Source organism: Pinus tabuliformis, chromosome 3_2 (genome assembly GCF_031772625.1).
Source record: "Pinus tabuliformis cultivar Carrire ecotype Pingquan chromosome 3_2, CPIR1, whole genome shotgun sequence".
NCBI lineage: Eukaryota > Viridiplantae > Streptophyta > Pinopsida > Pinales > Pinaceae > Pinus > Pinus tabuliformis.
Genome location: NC_142302.1, coordinates 155031222 through 155053132, shown reverse-complemented (window position 1 = coordinate 155053132; position 21911 = coordinate 155031222). Strand labels below are relative to the sequence as shown.

At 38.0% G+C, this 21911-nt stretch overlaps 1 pseudogene; it reads left to right on the top strand.

Moving 5' to 3' along the window:
• Positions 1-5486: 5486 nt before the first annotated feature.
• Positions 5487-5984, top strand: LOC149180278 (calmodulin-like protein 3 pseudogene; annotated as a pseudogene).
• The last annotated feature ends 15927 nt before the right edge of the window (positions 5985-21911 follow it).

Genomic DNA, 21911 nt, shown 5'->3' with positions numbered 1-21911 from the left:
GGTCGGCCTTAAGGCTGGACACCCCTTACACTTGAGCAGGCTAGCGTATATATTAGTGAACGCAGAGCCTCATTTGCAACACACAACTTCGCATCTCTCTCTACGCATTGGATAGGGGTAAAAGGGAGGCGCAGAAATAAAGTAGAGTGCGCATAACTCATGCGCTCTACCGTAGAAGTGCGCAGTTTTACCGGGAGACAAGTGTAGGTGTTGAGGTATGGTTTTGAGGTGGATTTGTGCAGAACTTAAAGGAGGAGTTCTTGGTGTCTCGGGTGAGCACCCTCCTACCGTATGAGGTTGGCACATGTATTGTAAAGGCTGTCTTTGCCTTGGTTGTAAATATTTCTAAGTATAGACTTGGAGTTTTGCCAAGTATACTTGATGATGTATTATTGAAGAACTGTTATAATATATTATTGTTGGGCTGACTGTTCGGGAGTTGCCCCTCCCTTTATACTTGTGTGCAATTGTTATTGTTCTTGATTAATTGCATATGGATAATGAATGAGTATGGGCTTCATTAAGTATAAAGGATAAATGCATTTTACTTGGTTGCGAAACACAAACTAAGTAAGGAAAAGTGAATTAGGTGTAGTCCATGTGCACGAGTATTGTTAAAAAGAAAGTGTTCGGTGGTGCCGCACCTCGCCGGCACGGTTGAAAGACTACCGTAGGCTTGGGGGCATGACAGGTGGTATCAAAGCAGCTGATCCGGGTATAGAAGGTCGTGGCTGCTACACACCTTCACCGAAGTGAAGGTGGTATCAGAGCAAGGTTTGCTCGAGAAGACTTGGAAATTTGACAGGTGCTTGCAGGTGGAGGAAATCGTTTCACACAAGTGGAACAAGGGTTGGTTCTAATTGCAGGTGACTTGGTGAACATGGAGAAAGCTGAAAAGGCAGTAATGGTGGATGATGGTGAATCCAGCCATAATGCGGTTAAGGCTCTCCGGTACGAAGTATTGGAACACATGAGTCGATGGAGTTCTAACTGGGTTGCGATGCAAGCTGAGAACATGAAGATTCGAGAGAGCTGTTCGGAACTAAGGAGAGAACTTGAAGAACTTAGAAGCCAATGCGGAAGTATGACAGATGTTGAACTCAATGAACTTGATGAGGAGATCCAACGAAGTGGACTTGGTCTTCAAGAGCTCTTTGATGAAAGAGCCCGGTTGAGGAAGGAAAGTGCCAAAGTGGAAGCCGAAATCAAGCAGATTGAGGAGGAGATAAAGAAGAAGCTTCTTGGTAAGAAGGTTGTTGTGATTGAGCAGGAAGAGCTCGACTACATTGACAAGTTGGGGACTCACTACCGAGAGCATCCAGAGGACATTCAGAAGTTTAGTTCCATGAGCTTGATCAATGGACACTTGGTTGGTGCACTTGAGCAGAACACGGTGGAAGGAGAGCTTGAAGTAAGTCAAGCCGGTCCAGGGCCGAGTTCCCTAGAAGAGCCAAGCAAGGAAGTAAGGTACCTTAAGAGGAATGTCAAGAAGGAGCATAAGCCTATTGACACTTCTGAGGCCGAATTCTTGAAGAAGGTTGCTGAGATAAGGCGCAAGACAAAACCGATAGAGGAAGATGGTTCCTTGAAGTTAAGTTTTGTGCAGGTGACCGTGAAGGGCAAGAGATTTGCAGCTTTGGTTGATACGGGGGCTACTCATAGCTTCGTGAGCAGGAAGGCAGCAAAGTCTTTTGGGAAGAAAGCAAAGATGGAGAGGGAATGTAGTGCTTTCAAAGCAGTTAACTCTTCCATTAGAGCTGTTGATGGTGTATTGAAGGACACTCAGGTGAAAGTAGGATCATGGTTCGGGAAGTTGGACTTGAGAGTTGTGGACATGGATGATCATTCTATGGTGTTGGGGCTGGACTTTATGGAGCTTGCACAAGCCATACCAATGGTGACCCGGGACATTCTCTTGATCACAGCTGGAGGGAAGAACATGATGGTACCGATGAATAGAAGAAGTTGCTTGGGGTATAGACCAAGGATGGCTTCTATGACTTTGTATCCCAAAGATCCGAATGTGAAGCATGAGGATGTGGAGCAAAGAGGACTTGGGAGTGTGGTTCAAACAACGAAGGAAAGGAAGCTTGTTGACTTCGTTGCAAGAGCTGGAAAGAAGAATGAAGGAAGTGAGAAGGAAACCTCATGAACATGGAGGCACTTAGTGGGAGCATCTTCTACTGTTGATCTTCACAATGGAGCTACAAATGAAGGGAACCCGAGTGCTACTTCAGAGACAGTGGTTGATGAGGGTTATGAGGGTAGAGATCCTGCTGGGATAGTGGACTTTTGCAGGTATGCTATGGGCATATATGACTTTCAGTTGACAAAAAACAAGCTAGGTGAGCTTGGATGTACATGTGAAGAGATTGAAGCTGTGCATAAGTACTTGAAGTCACAACATCAATCTGACACATGGGTGGATGAGAGTCAGGGAGGAAACTTCCTGGCCCTCCTTTCTCTATAGATAACCTTGGGGAAAGGTTGGTGTGGAGGCCTTGGTAGGGAGGAACCACATCAACTTTACAAGGAGCCTTAGAGGAGGCTTCTTTATGACAGATGAGAACTTGGATGTAGTTGACCAAAGGTTGAGATGGAGTCTACATGGATTGGACATCATGGACAACTAGAGTCATGGACATCAGGTTGGAGACATGGAGCATGGCAGTCTTATGTAGGGACATTATGTGGAGCACTTGTAGAGGTGTCACTTATGGGCATCCAATGAGGAGTGCCAAGGCAGAGATGTTGTGCAGATGGAGTTGCTGATGTGACATGGAGAGTTGGAGTTTGAGGAGATGGTCTCTTCATATGGAGGAGACACACATATGGATGATGTTGGAGTAAAACATCATGGATGACATGTTGCAGATGAGATGAGGACTACTTCATGGACCTGAGCATGGGTTTACTTACATGGATGGATTCTTGATCGAGTTCAGGATGTGGCAGTATGTTTTGAGAACCGACTGATGGTGACATGAGGATGTGCATTCTCATAGTTTGAGCGTGACAGTTGGACTGATCACCCGACTAGTTCAAACATGGGGACTAGTAGTGTACAGAGATATGTTGGCATTGTGTTGGAGTATCATGGCAGCAGTTCACATGAGGACGACACATGATGATTGATCATCATGGATTGAGATGACTTCTTGTTGGCATAGCATGGGCAGTTTTGCACATGGTGATGATGATATGATGGAGTTTGACACATTGTTGCGGTGGACATGTAGCTTGAGTTGGAGGGATCAACCTTCCATGGTGGAGAGTAGCATGGGGAGATTGTGACAAGGTGGTCATGGACATCTGATATATAACATACATTAGTATGGAGCATCTTGGTGACAGTTGGTTGCTAAGGTGGAAGCATGATGGAGATGGGATTCTACATATGTTGCAGGGATGTTTGCCTTATGTGGAGGAGTCGACATCATGGTTGATGATGATCTTGGTGGAGAGCTACCGAGATGGTATGTTGTCGAGGACGACAACGATTTCAGGTGGAGGAGGATGTAAGGCCTTCGCGACTCGGGCAGGCGAGCGACGGGCGCACACGGGTGCGACGAGCGGGCGGTTAACGCGACGGGCGGGTGCTCCTTGAACGACAAGCGGGCGGACAGTGCGACGGGCGGGCGCTCTTATGCGACGAACCTCCACACTTGTGCGACGAACCTAATGCGACGATATATGAAAGCACTTGACACTTAGTGCGAAAATGAATTGGAGCGAAAGGTTTATACCATGACTGGAGAGGCTTGCACGATGGAGCAAAGCCGACATATACTTTGGTATTGTATGGGCGTTATGACAGAGTTTAGGGGGTCGGCCTTAAGGCTGGACACCCCTTACACTTGAGCAGGCTAGCGTATATATTAGTGAACGCAGAGCCTCATTTGCAACACACAACTTTGCATCTCTCTCTACGCATTGGATAGGGGTAAAAGAGAGGCGCAGAAATAAAGTAGAGTGCGCATAACTCATGCGCTCTATCGTAGAAGTGTGCAGTTTTACCGGGAGACAAGTGTAGGTGTTGAGGTACGGTTTTGAGGTGGATTTGAGCAGAACTTAAAGGAGGAGTTCTTGGTGTCTCGGGTGAGCACCCTCCTACCGTATGAGGTTGGCACATGTATTGTAAAGGCTGTCTTTGCCTTGGTTGTAAATATTTCTAAGTATAGACTTGGAGTTTTGCCAAGTATACTTGATGATGTATTATTGAAGAACTGTTATAATATATTATTGTTGGGCAGACTGTTCGGGAGTTGCCCCTCCCTTTATACTTGTGTGCAATTGTTATTGTTCTTGGTTAATTGTATATGGATAATTAATGAGTATGGGCTTCATTAAGTATAAAGGATAAATGCATTTTACTTGGTTGCGAAACACAAACTAAGTAAGGAAAAGTGAATTAGGCGTAGTCCATGTGCACGAGTATTGTTAAAAAGAAAGTGTTCGATGGTGCCGCACCTCGCCGGCACGGTGGAAAGACTACCGTAGACTTGGGGGCGTGACACTAGCGCTTCAAATTCTCCTTGTCAGTTTCATTAATTCGCTCGAGTCACGATTTCGTTAATCCAGAAAATTCATATTTTCATTAATCCTTGTCTTCCTTTCATTTACTAACTCCTTATTCCTCTTTGCACCTCAAGAAGATGAGCTTTAGATTGTGCCTATCCGTAACATACACTCTAAAGGGGTTCCCACGTGCAAAACTACGACCAGAACACCTATGCCTCCAAATACTCCTTTTTTTTTTTTTTAAGATTTGTATTTTCCTCTATTTCAATTAACTTGGATTTCCTTTCAAAACTGCTTTCCTAAAAGCAGGAGGAGGGTAAGATTTGTGATTAAAGTATCCCATTATTCAACCAGTCAACATAAATGAATAATACTAATCTCCACGCAATTGCAAAACCAAACGTCCATTTCCCATCCTCACCCTCTCCACATTCCACACCGCTGCCTCACAAGTTACAAGTTACATGGCCTTTTCGTCTTACGCGGTGTAGCCGTCACTCACTGGGTCGTCTTTATAATATCTGACGTGTTTATCTGTTCGGTTTTGGAAATACAATTTGATAATAAAATTACATATCTTAATTTATATAATATTATTTTATACGGTTGATTATTAATTAAAATGTTTTTTTAATGAATAAGATTTATGTATCATTAAAAATAAATAAATGTAGAAATAGACAAATTTATTCTTTTTCTTTTGGAAAAGAGGTTATCCAAAGTTTTCATAGAGATGGCGGCTGACCGCCCACCATTCGAGAAGGTCAAAACGATGGGCGGTGGGCGGTGGGCGGAGTGGTTCGTGTTCCATCCAGAAGTCCCTGGGGAATATCATTTTAACTATAAATTGCATTTCCATGATCGTCATCACCAGCGGATTATTATAGTGTTTCTATCCGGAGATCGCTTAAAGTCCGGGATTGCGGTCACACCTTAACTTGTGCTGATAATTTGCAGCATATATAATGTCGCTTTGTCCAAATATTCATGAAATTCGCAGAGTGTACGAGATTGTTGATGAAAATGGGGACGGAAAACTGACCGTAACTGAAATGAATCACTACCTCAAAAGGCTCGGATTCGATATTTCAGAGGAAGACTTGAAATGTCTGGTTGCACCAGTTGCTGAGAGCGAAGATGGTAGCTTGACATTGGATGAATTTGTTGGCCTCTATCACTCCATCCTGGGTGATAGATCAGAAGATCTGTTAAACGACGGCAATGGGTGCGATGATTTGATGGAGGCTTTCAAGGTATATGATATGAATAATGATGGATTCATATCCTCCACAGAGCTTCAACAGGTGCTCTGTAATTTGAGATTGATGGAGGGTGAAGAGTTGGGCAATTGCCAGAAGATGATAGGCATATATGATTCAGACTCCAACGGGCTCTTAGATTTCTCAGAGTTTAAAATCATGATGACCTCTAACATACCTGCACTTCCTGCGGATCTTCACTAGTGTCTTCTCCTCCACAACTAATTGAAGTACTGTTAACAGGGTTAGCTTGAAAGCCTTTGGGCATGCTTTCAAAATTATGCATGATTACGATTGTCCAGTTCCCTCCTGCTATCCCTGGTTGCAAGTTGGGGAGTATCTTTTGAATGAATGCCTGTGGATATGGATCCTTAACCACAGGTACTATGTATATTACTGTATAGTGAGATTTACACCTCAATATATATCTAAGGTGTATGAGTTTGTGGAATTTTAAGTTAGTTTTGAGGATGTGGTTTAATGATCAGGTGGGGAAGTTTTATAGGTCTGGTGGTTTAATTTTAGGCACAACTATGTACATAAAAAAATTTAGAGGAATTTCAAAAACCTAAATTGAGTTTGATGGAGATTTTGAATGGATGTCACTATCATTTTTATGTTTTGTGTCTTTAATTTTTTTGGGATAAAAGATTGTATGATTTGTGTTCCATTGTGCAGATTCCTCTCATGATATAGTATAAAAATAATATTTTGATTTTGGGTATTTTTATGTAGATTGTAAATTTTAAAAATATCTGTAAATTAAATGTTCAATTATTTGATACCTATTGTGACCCTGACTTTCAAATTCCAAAATATTCATAACTCTGAATTTCAGATTCCAAAATACTTTAGAAATACATAAGTTCAGAATTTGATTTGGAGATAGATGGAAGAATGATTGTATATGTAACCTGATGACCTATACCTGCTTTCTTCTATTGCAAGGTTTGATCAGCTAAAGTGGTGTTGGGATATATTTACGTTTCATAATTTGTTTCCATGTCTTGAAGTTGCATTTTGTGTTGATATTTTCGAGGAATAATTCAGCAATTTGTTTGCATGTTTTGAAGTTGGATTGTTTATTTTCTTCGCCAAATTCCTTCCCGCCGCCCTTCGACGGCAAAAGAATCTGCCCTTGCACATCAGACTTTGTACAAAAAAACACTAGTTGGAGGCTGCAAAGACAAAATCAAAATTGAACACAGTTTTTCTTGTTAACGAATTGGGTGAATGTCCAGCTTTTGAGAAACGAAAGCCATGCATGTTTGGAAAAAAAAAGCAGATTCCAATGTGGACCTGGCTCGCTTCCGCTTTATGTAAACCGTATGTTTTTTCAGTTTAAAAAAACAGCATCTTTTCATTAAAAAAAGCTTCGGCTTTATGTAAACCACAGCATCTTTTCATTAAAAAAAAAAAAAAAATTACTAACAGCATGTTACATGTTACAAAAATCCCCATTATTTAATAGATTTCCTATCCTTTTCCATATCTGCTTAGGGTTCTATCACAATATTCTGCCAAGACTATATTTTAAATAAGGTCCAGCAAAATATATAACATAAAACCCATTACAGCTTTATTAAAAAACAAAAACAAATGCAGACATGTTTTTTAATCCGAGGGTGCCATTATAAAAATAACAAACAAAAATATAAATTATTAGACTATATGTTCCTTACACGGTGTTGATGCTCCCTGTATTTGACAGAGATCTTTGGTAAAAAGCAGCAAAATGAATCACACCTGTATCAATTACACTCTTCTCTCTTATACTGAGTGTCCTACCCAATTCTGTTCCCGGTAAATGTGCATAAATATGATATGCTGAACTCCCCGAAAAGCAATTAATTCAGAATTGTTAGTACCATTTCCACCTCCCACTAAAAATAATAGAATTTGTCAGATTCTATAACAATGTATCCCCCATATCCACTGTGTCTCTACATCGATACCCATCGAGAAAACCAACAGACAATACTTTGAAGTTCCGGCTTACAAACTCCGGTTGGTTAGTAATTCGGTGAACGACTTGGCACATATGTTTCACAGGTTTTTAAAAAATTTTAATGGTTTTTCATCACAGAAATTTGAAGTTTATTCAGTTTTTCATCAGCTTTGCTCATTAATGACGTGATTGGGTTGATCGTGTGATTAACAATTTAGTAATATTAGTATTATGTATTACATATTTATATCATTAATGGGTGGCAGTAATTGTTTAAATAAAATTTATTATAATTTAATGATATCACACTATTATTAGTTTTTATTAAAAAATGTTGATTGATTTACTTTTGTAAATTGAAAAAAGTTATGTCATTTAGAATTATTTAGTTTATAAAATACAGGTTTTCACTTTTACTATATATTTTTAGATTTTTGGCTATTAAAAATCGTGTTTTTATCAACAAGTATAATGAGTTTTTACATAATCATAGACAATTTTAGGCATACTTTCACTCATTTGAGATGATCTTGGGTTATTAACTTGTGTCTTACATTCCATCCAAAAAATCCACAGAAAACAATCACATAGTCAATTAGAAGCACATTTAGATCTTAATCCAAGATCAAAAAGTGGTTTCAACCTAAATAGTGTTCATAATAGAGTGGTTTCCTTTATTAGTTAGAGCTAAAACAGGTAGTCATACATTTTTTGAATAATATTTTTATCTTAACCTCATAAATAAAATAAATAATATTTCAATTATAAGTTAACCTCCTACCTAATGTTCAAGTTTCTCTAGGTGATAGAAATCAAGGTTTCCTTCTTTTTCATACTTAATGTCATCCAAATGGATTTTTTTCTCTTTCTTTCTTTTTGTGGGGTAAAATTTTGTGTTGCTTGTTTTCATAAATTTAAATGCATAACTAATTCTTGCCACTAGGGAAACCAAACCAAATGCAAAACTTCAACTGTTTCAAAATATCAAAATAACAGATGGATTATACCATCTTTTCATTAAAAAAAGTTACTAACAACATGTTACATGTTACAAAATTGATCATCTTCATCGTCCGGAAAAATCCCCCATTATTTAGTAGATTTCCTATACTTTAACATGTCTGCTTAGAGTTCTATTACAATATTCTACCAAGACTATAGATACTATATTTTCAACAAGGTCTGACAAAATATATAACATAAAAAGCTGTTCTATTACAATATTCTACCAAGACTATAGATACTATATTTTCAACAAGGTCTGACAAAATATATAACATAAAAAGCATTACAGCTGAAGAAAAATAAAAAAAAGTGAAAACATTTTGTTGCTCCTTGTTGGGATGGGCTCCTTGTTGCTACTAGGAGAGTAGCTAGGATTAGGAGGAGGTCCCATTTGCCATTCAATTCTCGCAAGCTTGTGGCCCATTGCCATCATAAATCGCTTCATTTGATTCAAAGACAATAGGGTGTCTTCTTTGATCTCATTTTGATCTACAAGCACTCTTGCAAAGAGAAACTTGAGGTTCCAATAGATGTCAACTGTGTATATGTATTAATAATATCCGCCCTTGTATGATCAGTGTCAGGAGCCCAATCTGCCACCTCATCCAACACCTCAATGTCTGTAATATTACATCGCTATTTGGAGAATTTTCTTTCCACCTGAGTAATTTCTTATTGAATTGGTTGAAGGGTCAGATCTCAATAGTGAGTGGATGAGCTCTCAACTTAGGTTTGACCTCTAGAGAGACCTCTCTCTTGGTAATATGTTGCTCCCCACCTGACTCTAGCTCTTTTTTTAGGGTATGGAAACCAAACAAAAGGAGAAGAGGGATGTGGGAGGCTTGAGTGGCCTAGCAAGTGTTGAGGCATCGAGTCCAAGCCCCCTATCCTTACCAAGGCCACCTAAGGGATGCATTTTATCAAAACCTAAAATATATGAAGCAAAAAAATATGGACCAAATCAAGAGTTAGGATTAAAAATGTATAACCAAAGAGTCATAGCGTACTTATGCTTTATAGGTTTTCTTGGCTCTAGAGGGGGCTTGCCTAGGGGATGACACTGTGTTGGTGGCTTGTACTAGTATGAAAAATGGAGTGTCGCTTGCCCGAAAAGAAATTTAAAAGAACTAGATAACTAGGGTGTTGAGACGGAGGATGCTAATCATAAGCTTGGAAGAGGAAATAACTTGACTTTGCCACATTTTCCCTCATGTTCTTGGGGTTGATATTCCTCAAGCCCAACTAAAAATCCATGGCGCAAAGTAGAAGATGAGGTGCATGTTTTGTGCTTCAGGGTGTTGCGAGGAAGGGAAAGCCCAACAATTTAGGATTGACGTCTAATTACTGAAGAAGCTCGATTTCACTGCGTTTCATGCTTGTCCCTTCTATGAGTATCCCTATGCAACGTGCAAAGTCTTGGCACGGTGGCCATTGATTTTTTATCATTAAATGTCAGACAAGTGATATGTTTTTTATTTCCATCCAAATCCATGAGAGATATATTGTTAGTGATGTGAAACCACTACAAATCCTCTGTAATCCTCCTTTGCGCAAATAATTGGGCTAGGTAATGAATGTAGTGTAGACCCACTGGGTGGAGAGTCGTGGCAACCATTTTCGTATTGTGCATGTGTTAATTGAACTCCTGAAGGGGCATGTTTCGACATCCTATTAGCTAGTGGGATGATGGGGTGGTGGAAAAATGCTTCCCTTCTTTTCTTGACTTGGTCACTCCATCTAGGGACATCCAAATGGATTAAAAAATAACATTTTTATCAATTTTTAGGAGGAGGGATTTTTTTTCCCAAGTATGATAAAGCATGGACCTATGGTTGTGCACATTTTATGTCTCATGAGAATGAAGAAAATTACCCACAACATGCATTGATAGTAGATCCACTAAATAGTCCATAACATGGCAATGGCAAGAGAGATTACCCTTAGGCCTCAACAAGGTTATAGGAGGGGTGAGCATAGTTGGCATTTAAAAGAGGATCAAAGGAGGTTATGTGGAAGGATCAACAAACATTTCTCGCAAGCTTGTGGCCTATTGCCATCATAAGTTGCTGCATTTGATTCAAAGACAATAGGGTGTATTCTTTGATCTCATTTTGATCTACAAGAACTCTTGCCAAGAGAAACTTGAGGTTACAATAGATGTCAACTGTGTATATGTATTAATTATACTCGCTCTTGTATGGCCAGTGTCAAGAACCCAATCTACCACCTCATCCAACACCTCAATGTTTGTAATATTGCATCGCTAGTTGGAGCAGTTTCTTTCCACCTGAGTAATTTCTTATTGAATTGGTTAAAGGGTCAGATCTCGATAGTGAGTGGATGAGCTCTCAACTTTGGTTTGACCTCTAGAGAGACCTCTCTCTCGGTAAATGTTGTTCCCCACTTGACTCTAGCTCTTTTTTTGGGGTATGGAAATCGAATAAAAGGAGAAGAAGGATGTGGTAGGCTTGAGTGGCCCAACAAGTGTTGAGGCATCAAGTCGAAGCCCCCTATCCTTACCAAGGCCACCTAAGGGATGAATTTTATCAAAACCTATAATATATGAAGCAGAAAAATATGGACCAAATCGAGAGCTAGGATTAAAATGTGTAACCAAAGAGTCATAGCATACTTAGGTTTTATAGGTTTGCTTGGCTCTGGAGGGGGCTTGCCTAGGGGATGACACCGTGTTGGTGGCTCGTACTAGTATGAAGAATGGAGTGTCGCTTGCCCAAAAAGAAATTTAAACAACTAGATAACTAGGGTGTTGAGTGGGAGGGTGCTAACCATAACCTTGGGAGAGGAAATAACTCAAATTTGCCACATTTTCCCTCACGTTCTTGGGGTTGATAGCTCGATAAGTCCAACTAAAAATCCATGGCACCAAGTAGAAGATGAGGTGCCTGTTCCGTGCTTCAGAGTGTCATGAGGAAGGGAAAGCCCAACAATTGAGGATTGATGTCTAATTACTGAACAAGCTCGATTTCACCATGTTTCATGCTAGTCCCTTCTATGAGTATCCCTATGCAACGTGCAAAATCTTAGCACGGTGGCCATTGATTGTTGATCATTGAATGTGAGACAAGTGATATGATTTTTCTTTCCATCCAAATCCATGAGAGATATATTGTTAGTGATGTGAAACTACTACAAATCCTCTATAATCCTCCTTTGTGCAAATAATTGGGCTAGGTAATGAATGTGGTGTAGACCCACTGGGTGGAGAGTCGTGGCAACCATCTCCGTATCGTGCATGTGTTAATTGAACTCCTGAAGGGGCATGTTTCCACATCCTATTAGCTAGTGGGATGATGGGATGGTGGAAACATGCTTCCCTTCTTTTCTTGACTTGGTCACTCCATCTAGGGATGTCATCAAAATGGATTAAAAAATAACATTTTTATCAATTTTTAGGAGGAGAGCTTTTTTTTCCCAAGTATGATAAAGCATGGACCTATGGTTGTGCACATGTTGTGTCTCATGAGAATGAAGAAAATTACCCACAACATGCATTGATAGTAGATCCACCAAATAGTCCATAACAAGACAATGACAAGAGGGATTACCCTTAGGCCTCAACAAGGTTATAGTAGGGGTGACCAGAGTTGGCATTTAAAAGAGGATCAAAGGAGGCTATGTGGAAGGATCAACAACCATATCTCATGAGAAGAAAACAAAATTCCCACAATATGCATTGATGGTAGATCCACCCAATAGTCCATAGGAAGACAATGACAAGAGCAATTTCCTTTAGGTCTCAAAAAGGTTATAGTAAGAGTGACCATAGCTAGCATTTAAAAGAGAATCAAGGGAGACTATGTGAAAAGATCAATAACCATTGATCTACAATTCATTGATGCCTATCATGATTCTTTTGTCAAAGTTTGTGGACTCTTAAAATGCCAACAACTATTCAATCTAGTTGATCTAAACCTTTATGATATCAAGAAATTTACCTAAAAATTATAAAATATTATTATAAACATTCATTAACATTGACGAAAGAAAAAATGATTGTAGAAGAAATACATCTAAAAAATTAATTATAATTCACAACCTTGTTGTAAAATATATAAAAAAAGAACTTTGTATTAAATATTTTTTATAAATTTAAGATAGAAAATATTCTTCATTATAGTTTTACTATCATTCAAATTCCATCCCTTCATTTAGTTTTAAGTAGCACTGACTGGAATGCTATAAAAAGAACCATATAAATTCTCTCTCGTATTTACTTTATTAATTTGAGATTATAAGAAAATAGTGCAGTTATGAGTAATGCACTCATAACTCTTACTGATTAGTTTTGTTGTCATTATTAACTTTGCATTTCTCCTCTATCGTAGTAAATGGATTTTTATTAATTATTCATTAACCATCCGAAAAAGTACATCTTCTCTTTAAATAACACAACCATTTAATTTTACTCTGATATTTTGTATATGGACGTGAAGAATGGTCCTAATCTTATTTCAATGCAAATACGTCTTTTTTTGTTATTACGTGGATATTAATTTGATCAAATTAGGTTATAATATTTTTTTAATAAATGTGAGCCATGCTGGCTGCCTTGGAGTAAAATTTTTCAGGTGACATGGATTTTTCTCATTGTCAACATAAAGATAAGATTTCGTTCCTCTCGTAGCCTCTACGTTTCCGTATTATGATAGTAGGGATATATGTAGTTTCTACGTTGCTTTTATTAGAGTTGTTATCGAAGCATATTATAATAAAATTGAATTATAAGTTTATTTTCACGCCTTTTTAATTAATTTTTATTTTTCCGTAGAATGTTAGTACGGACATATCTAGTTTCTACGTTTCTTTTACTAGGGATGTTCTCGAAGCATATTATAATAAAATTAAATTATTAGTTTATTTTTGTCTTTTTTTTTTTTAAATTTAAAATTGAATTATTAGTTTATTTTTGTCTTTTTTTAATTTAAAATTAAATTATTAGCTTATTTTTGTCTTTTTTAATTATTTTTTATTTTTTAATAGTTTGGATGAAAAAATAGTATTATTTTATAAATTAATTTCAAATATTTATTATAAAAAGCATAAAATTAATAAAGTTTTTTTGTTTGTCAAGTTGTTTGAGTTTTGTAGAGTTGGCTCTTGGTTTAAGAAATCATGATCCAATGGCATCTAAGCCATCAAATTTACATGGGGATAGCACGGGCACATCATCCCTTAATATTGTTGGATTTTTTCCCATGGAGTTTCGAACTAGTGACATTCACATCACAAAGTGACTTAACAATACACCCCATCCTGAACCACACCATCCCTTAACATTGTTGGATTTTTGCCCATGGAGTTTTGATCTAGTGACATTCACATCACAGAGTGATTTAACAATACACCCCATCATCGTCTAATTTATGCCCCGTCGGCAATAAAGTATTTGTTTTATTTTCAGATATATATAAAATTATTATTTTCCATTTATTTTCTCTAAGGATTTTTTTGATGGTTTACTTCTCATCAATAAGGCTTTTTGGAGAAATATATAAGGAAAGTAATAAATTCTTATTTCTTTCTCCTTCCCTCTCTTTTCTTCTTTTATTTTGCTTTTCCTTTATTAATTTGTTAATGCTTATTGTTGCTTTATTGTTGTTAAAATTTAGGCCTTCATACATCTAGGTGAAGGAGTTTTTCTAGTTAAAGGAATGTGATAAAAGTTTTTAGCAGCTAAAGTGCCTCCCAACAAAAGCATTGGTATTGAAAAATTCTGGATCCGAACAAAATTTTCTTGGTTTGCATTTATGCATGCAAAGAAGAGTTAGGAGGAGTCCTCACACAAGATGGATATGTAATCATCTACAAGTCCAAAAAGCTTAATGGGCATGAGAAGCATTATGTCATGCATGTCCTAGAACTCATAGCTAGTATCCATGCCCTTAAGATGTGGTGGAATTATTTGCTTGAACGCAGGTTTGTATTGATGACCGACCATGGTAGTTTGAAGTGTTTATTTGATTCAATATATATGAATTCCAGGCAAGGTAGGTGCTTGGCATTCATTAGAGAATAAGACTTTGAGATTCGAAACATAAAAGGAAAATAAAATCATGTGGCAGATGCATTATGGCACAACATGTAAGTAGTGCACATGACAATAATCAATAACTCTGTGACTGAATTGAGAGTTAAGATCAAATATGCCTTACATAATGATGCACATTTTAAGCACGTCAAGGAATGCTTGCAGCAAAGGATTGAAGGACTAAGGTGTGTAGCATATTAGTTGACTGAGGATGGATTATTGATGTACCACAACAGGATGTATATATACCAGATTCCACTGAACTAAAAAATCCCATCATGGATGAACTACATAAAAGTCCTCACTCCAAGCACCTAGGTTATGAGAAGATGATTACAACCACATGGAAGATATACTCATTAGAGAAATTTTGAGGTCAAAAATATATCTTAAAAAAATGTACAACCAAAAACAACTTTATAAGAACCAACAGGATTCAATATGATTATGTCAACCGTGGGGGATGATTCACCATTTTTAGAGTAAAAATGTAAAAAGATTAATTTTTTTTTTTCCTTTCTTGCTACATTTTTTTTAGCACTCCCTCTTAGCAAGAAAGATATTTTTCACCACCCATATATTGCACCGGTGGAATTCGAAATTACCTCTTGACAATGCCTTTTTCAAGATGTTAGCATCTTGCTCCTCAGTTGAAATGTACTGTACAAAGATAATTCTCCTCTACACACAGTCCTGCAAATGATGATACCAAATATCAATGTGCTTGGACCTGTCATGAAATACCGAATTCTCAGAGAGCTTACTACAATTCTAATTATCACAATATATCACTGTTGGATCCATCTCCTGACTGAAAAGATCCACAAGTATTTTCCTATCCATATGGCCTCACATGCTTCTTGGATTTAAACCATGTATTCAACCTCTACTGAGCTAAGTGCTACTACCTCTGCTTCATGTTGTACTAGGAAATAGCTATGGACCCAACATAGAAGATAACACCTGAAGTACTTTTCTTGTTTGGTGGAATCCTTGCCCAATATGCATCGGTGAAGCCTTGGAGCTTCACTCCATCTGTCCTCATGTACCATAATCCATACTTAGTAGTTCCTCTGAGGTGTTGTAACACATTCTTTTCTTCCTTCCAATACAACTTGGTAGGCCTTACAATGGCTTGACTCAACTGGTTTACTACATAGCACATGTCAGGTCTTATGTTCACAAGATACATCAAAGACCCCGCAAGATCCCTGTTAATATGAGAGTCAACCCCTTCACCTGAAGTGGCATTATCCTTCCTCCAATTTGTAGCTAGAGCTGTGTCCATGGGCCTACGATTTTCCATGTGAAATCTTTGAAGTATTTTGGAGGCATACTTCTCCCGAGACACAAACAATTCACCATCACCTTGCCATACGTCTCCTGAGACACAAACAATTCACCATCACCTTGCATTACTTCCAACCCAAGGAAGTAATGCATTAAGTCCGTGCCTGTCATCTCAAATTCCCTTGGAAGATCCTCTTTTCAAGAGAGGATCAACTACTCATCACCTGTCAATATTAGATCATCAACATAAAAAACAAGAATAAGAAAATTATCATTTACCACAATGTGATATAGTTTCACATCTGCTTCACTTTTGGTGAATCCCAATCCATTGAGGTAACTATCGATCCGAGTGTACCATGATTGGGGCGCCTTTTTGAGACCATACAATTCTCTCTTGAGTCTACACACATGTGACTCCCAATCATATGTCTCAAATCCTTTTGCTTTCTCTATGTAAATTTCCTCCTCAACAACATTGTTGAGAAATGTGGTCTTCACATCCATCTGGTGGATTTTCCACCCCATCTACACAACCAATGCTAAAATGGATCTAATTGAGGAATATCTTGCAACTGGTGCAAATGTTTCCTCATAGTCCACTCCCTCTACCTAAGAGAATCCTTTGGGCACATATATGGCCTTGTACTTCTCGATGCTCCCATCAGATTCATGCTTCACTTTGTAGAGATTTTGTTTGAGTGGGTGCCTCGACTCTGCCTCATGTCTACTCCACTGCATGTGGTTGCTCCATAACCTCTTGAAGCTCAAACTGAGGCTCCTCCTTTGGAGCTAGAATCTCCTACTCCAGTGGGATACTCAACTTTCATAGCCTTCTCCTCATCGAACTTGACATATATCCTCATAATTGTCATCCTCAGTGAAGGTAAATACACTCGATAATTGTGTGGTTTTTTAGTGTATCCTACAATAAATCCCAACTCTGTTGTAGGCTCAAGTTTCTCATAGCCTTCTCCTCATCGAACTTGACATATATCCTCACAACTGTCATCCTTAGTGAAGGTAAATACACCTGATATTTGTGTGGATTTTTAGTGTATCCTACAATAAATCCCAACTCTTTTGTAGGTTCAAGTTTCTTTTTTGAATCCTTGGATAGATGACAATAAAATGAAGCTCCAAAAATTCTAAAATGAGACACATTAGGCTTTATCCTAGAGAAGGCTTCCTCTAGTGTGATCATGCCAAGTATTCTATGAGGACTCTAGTCCTGCAAGTAGACTATTGTGTTGCATGATTTTTCCCATAGATGCAATGGAAGCCCCTAATCATGCAACATGGCTCTTGCTAGTCCCACTATGCTCTTGTTCTTCCTCTCAACTACCCCATTCTGCTGTGGGTTATGGGGTGTTATCAATTCTCTTTGAATACCTTCTTTGGCATAGGAATCCTTGAAGGAATTAAAAAAAAATTCACCTCCATTGTTTCTCCTGAGAGCCTTCACCTTCTTCTCAGTCTCCTTCTCAATGAATGCCTTGAATTCAACAAAGTTTGAGAAAAATTCATCCTTATTTTTCATGAAGAAGATACAACATTTTATAGAGAAATCATCCATAAAATTAACATAGTGTTTATCTTTTGTTGTGGTTGCTGTAGAAAAGGGTCCACAAACATCAGAGTGGACTCGCTCCAATATTGCATCTGATTTGTTATCTTGGCCATTGAATGTATATTTGACATAGTTCCCCAATGTGTAACCATTGTAGACATCTTGTTGGTCAAGGGAGTGTTTATGGAGATCGAGGCTAATTTGTTGCATGATTTTTAAGGCATCATGGTGTAGATGACCCAAAATCTTGTGCCAAAGTTCTCCAACATCTTGACTCTGCACCTTTTCTGCCTTGCTTCTCAATGCAACACATTCTCCCACCTCAAGTTTGTATAGGTTTGAATTGAACTCTAATATGCTTCACTTGCCCAATAGCTATGTATGTTAGAAAGGCTTTCCCTTTACTGAAAATAACATCATAGCTTATATCCTCCAATATTGCTATAGAGATCAGGTGCTTCTTCAGCCTAGGTACAAACCTAAGATATTTGAGGAAAAGAGGGGATTCTTTCTCCTTCTCAAAGATGACAGTTCCAATTCATGTTGCATTGTACCTCCCATCATCCCCTAGTTCGATATGCATATGAAGATCCTTCTCCTCTAGTCCACTGAAAAAATCCTTGCACCCTATCATTTGGAATGAGGCATAGGAATCAAGGTACCACACACTCCCCATAAAAATGTTGTCTATGCATTCTATTAGGGTGAAGTCTAATTCGAATTGTGAAGCCAATGCTTCACCTCATGCTCCTCCTGAAGGATTCTTGGTAGAATTCTTGTGTAGACATTTTGTTGCATAGTGCACATATTCGTGGCAATAGAAAAATTTATCTTACTCCAGTCTTTCTTCTTGCCATTATTTTGGCTGGATTCATGTTTGCTTTGGGTCTTCTTTCCTTTTCCCTTCTTCCCCTTTCCAACTAATACACATTTCTCTTCATCGTTAGCTCAGGATGAAATCCCATCTTTGGTATTTCTCCTGACCTCTTATTGAACCAAATAAGACCACAATATTTCCCAATTTGGTAATTTTTCCCTTCCATTCATAGAGTCCTAGTAGCTATGCCAGGATTTTGGAAGGCCTAGAAGAGCTAGGCTCGCCAGTTCATCTTTTGCAACATTCACCCCGACCCCTCCAACCTCATCTCGAACTTGTGTAAATTTGGAGAGATATTATGCAATAATATCATTCTTCTGCATCCTAATGTTTCAAAGTTTATCTTTCAGGGCCAATTTTCTATGGTAACTACTATTTTTGAATAGCTCAGTTAGTGTCTTCAACATAGAAAATGGTGTCTCTTTTCCATGGATATTTGAGACCATTGTTGGAATTATGGTACATGTGTTGTCTTTGATGGAAACTCACATATATGATAACAAGATTTATTCATAGGTCAGTTCAGATATGATAAAGTGATGTATAATGACAACTCACATTGTAATAGGTCAATTCAAAGGTAACATAGTTATGACATTAAATAACATGATGATGGGACAAAGGATTACAGATCAGAATCAAGAAATTTAGGAAAGAGAATGTTTTAAGTTGTATACATTGTTTAACCTAGTCCAAGTTGCATATACACGTGGTTACACATAATAAAAGGTCGCGTATACATATGCACGTAGTTTCACAGAAGGAAAAGCACGTATGGGATGGAAAATTAAGGTTAAAGAATACCAAGGGTCCATACCATGGTATTAGCCCACAATATTTAGCGTAATAACAGTTACTTGATCCCGTCTAAGAATACCATAGGTTCTAAGTGTTATTTTGGTGCATGGTATTGATAAAGACTCTAAGTATATAAGCAGGAGAAGATCAAAGGGCTAAGTGTGCAAGTGAAAAGGTTTTTCGTGAATACTTCTATCTAAAGTATTGTTTGTGTTGTAAGGGCTATGGTTATGATATAAACATGAAACATATTGTGCACCCTTAGATACAATGTTGGTTCAGGATCATGAGACCTGAAATGACTTATCATTGTATGATCTGAGAATGGATATGCTAGATCTAAGTGCTAACACATGTTTGATTCTTTAAATGCTACGATCTGGGTATATATGAAGTCTTAAAAAGCTACGAAGTTATAAGTCATTATTTGCAGATCTATATGCAGGTTCACCTCGATGAAGGCACGTATACATGTGGATTCATCACATCCAAGTAGCGTATGTAGAGGAAGGGTTTGTTGTTGAGAAATGACTAATCTATCTAATAAGTGTTATTGTTTTAATATTGTTTGTAAATGATGTCTTCATTAGATCTGAAGTTAAACTAATTGTATAAGGAGATTGACTCTGGTTGACTGGTTGATTGAGTAAGAAGGGTGATCTTTGTTGCTATCTGTTTAGAACTCTATAATATGACAATAGATCTTCATAATGTGTTTGGTTATTACATTTTTTGGTTCATAAATTTTATGATTCAGTGTCTTTAGAGGTATACACATGTTGGGTTACAGAAAGTAGCGTATACATGCAGGTTGTCCTCATTGAAGTACCGTATACATTCTGACATATGATTTTTGAGGTTGTAGTTGGTTCTGGTGATAGTCATCTGATTGTTCATATTGATTGATTGTGTTTTTCTTCAGAGTGGATGGGTTTCAGTGATTGGTTGATACAGTTGTGGTGATTGATTTTGAGTTTCAGTGTCACTGATGGCTCCAGTATGAGAATTTGATGAAACATGGCCTACATATTGCGTTGATGTGTACCAGGATTATCCAGTTTGAAAATTTATGAAACATGGTCCTTGGAGAAAGAGTGAATGTGGTAGCCTTCTGTAGGTCGACGCCTACATACTGGTAAACATATCAGCCAGTACAAGAGCTAGGGGGTTGGAGCTCCCTTCTATTAGAAGCTGGAAAACAAGTGAAGGTGGTAGATTTCTGTAGGTCGGCGTCAACGTACTGGTAAACATATAAGCTAGTACAAGAGCTAGGGGGTTGGATATCCCTTCTAGTAGAAGCTGGAAAACAAGTGAAGGTTGTAGCCTTCAACAGGTAGATACTTGCGTACTGGAAAGAGTCTACACCAGTCAAAAACCTGTAAACACTTTTTATAATAAGAAGATTGAAGACTAAGATGACAACAACGATGGTTTTTTCCCACATTGTGTTACCACCTCAAAAATATTGGTGTTCATGTGTGTTGCTTATGTGTGTTGATTTATTCTATTCTTACTGCATCTGTTTACTTCTTAGTAAATGCATCACACTCTGATTTAAGTTCAACAGACAATGAATTAGTTGTTTTACAAGTTTATTATCTATACGCTAGTTTCATTCATTATAGTCGTGGACATACGTTGTTTGGTTTATGTAAAATCATGTATACAGTTTGAAAAAGAAAAAATATTATTGTGAAATTTTAAATACTGATTCACCCCGCCCCCCCCCCCCTCAGTATTTTTCCCAACAATTGGTATCATAGCAAGTCCTTCATAAGAATCTTGATCACTTGAAGGAAGATCTCTCAAGATGAGCAATCAAGAAGGAATGGGATCTATCAGACCACCAATATTCAACAGAAATAACTTAGCATATTGGAAGATAAGAACCAGAGCCTATCTTCAGTCACTTGGAGCTGATGTTTGGGCAATTGTGGAAGGAGGATACCAATATCTAGTAGCAGCCCCCATAGATCTAGCATAAAATAAATCATATGAAACCAATGCCAAAGTCGTCAATGCATTATTGGGAAGTTTGTTTGTTACACATCATTTTATCACTATCCCTGTACTTCCCGTTCCTCGATCATGGAGGACCTCTACAGTGAATCTCATGTGTTTTCCTATCATGAAGAACATGTCTTTGCATCACTCTTCATCTGCAGAACATTTCCCTCTTACATCATTTCTAGAGAATATTCCTTCAAACTCAGTTTTAAAGGTGGCACTATCCCTCAGTTTCTTCCCTGTGCCGATTTGCAGAGTTTAACACTGAGCCTAGCATCAATCAACGCTGGTATCCATCCATTACCCACGCTGACCCTCTTTTGAAAAGTTTTTAAAAATGGATTCGAAGCTTCCAAGTTTAGAAGCTTCGTGAACGTAAGTCTAGTAAGTGGTTAGTCGAGATAGAGTCGAGAGAGACTATTTGGGCTCCTTTCCCCTATTAAAATGGAACAAACAAAAAGCAATAAGACCTCTCCCATCATAAGACGATCCATGCACCCTCTCTCAAGCTATATAAACTTCTCCTATTCCAACCTCATCTAGCTAATGAAAGGGCTGGAATAATTGCAAAATATTGATAGCCTTAG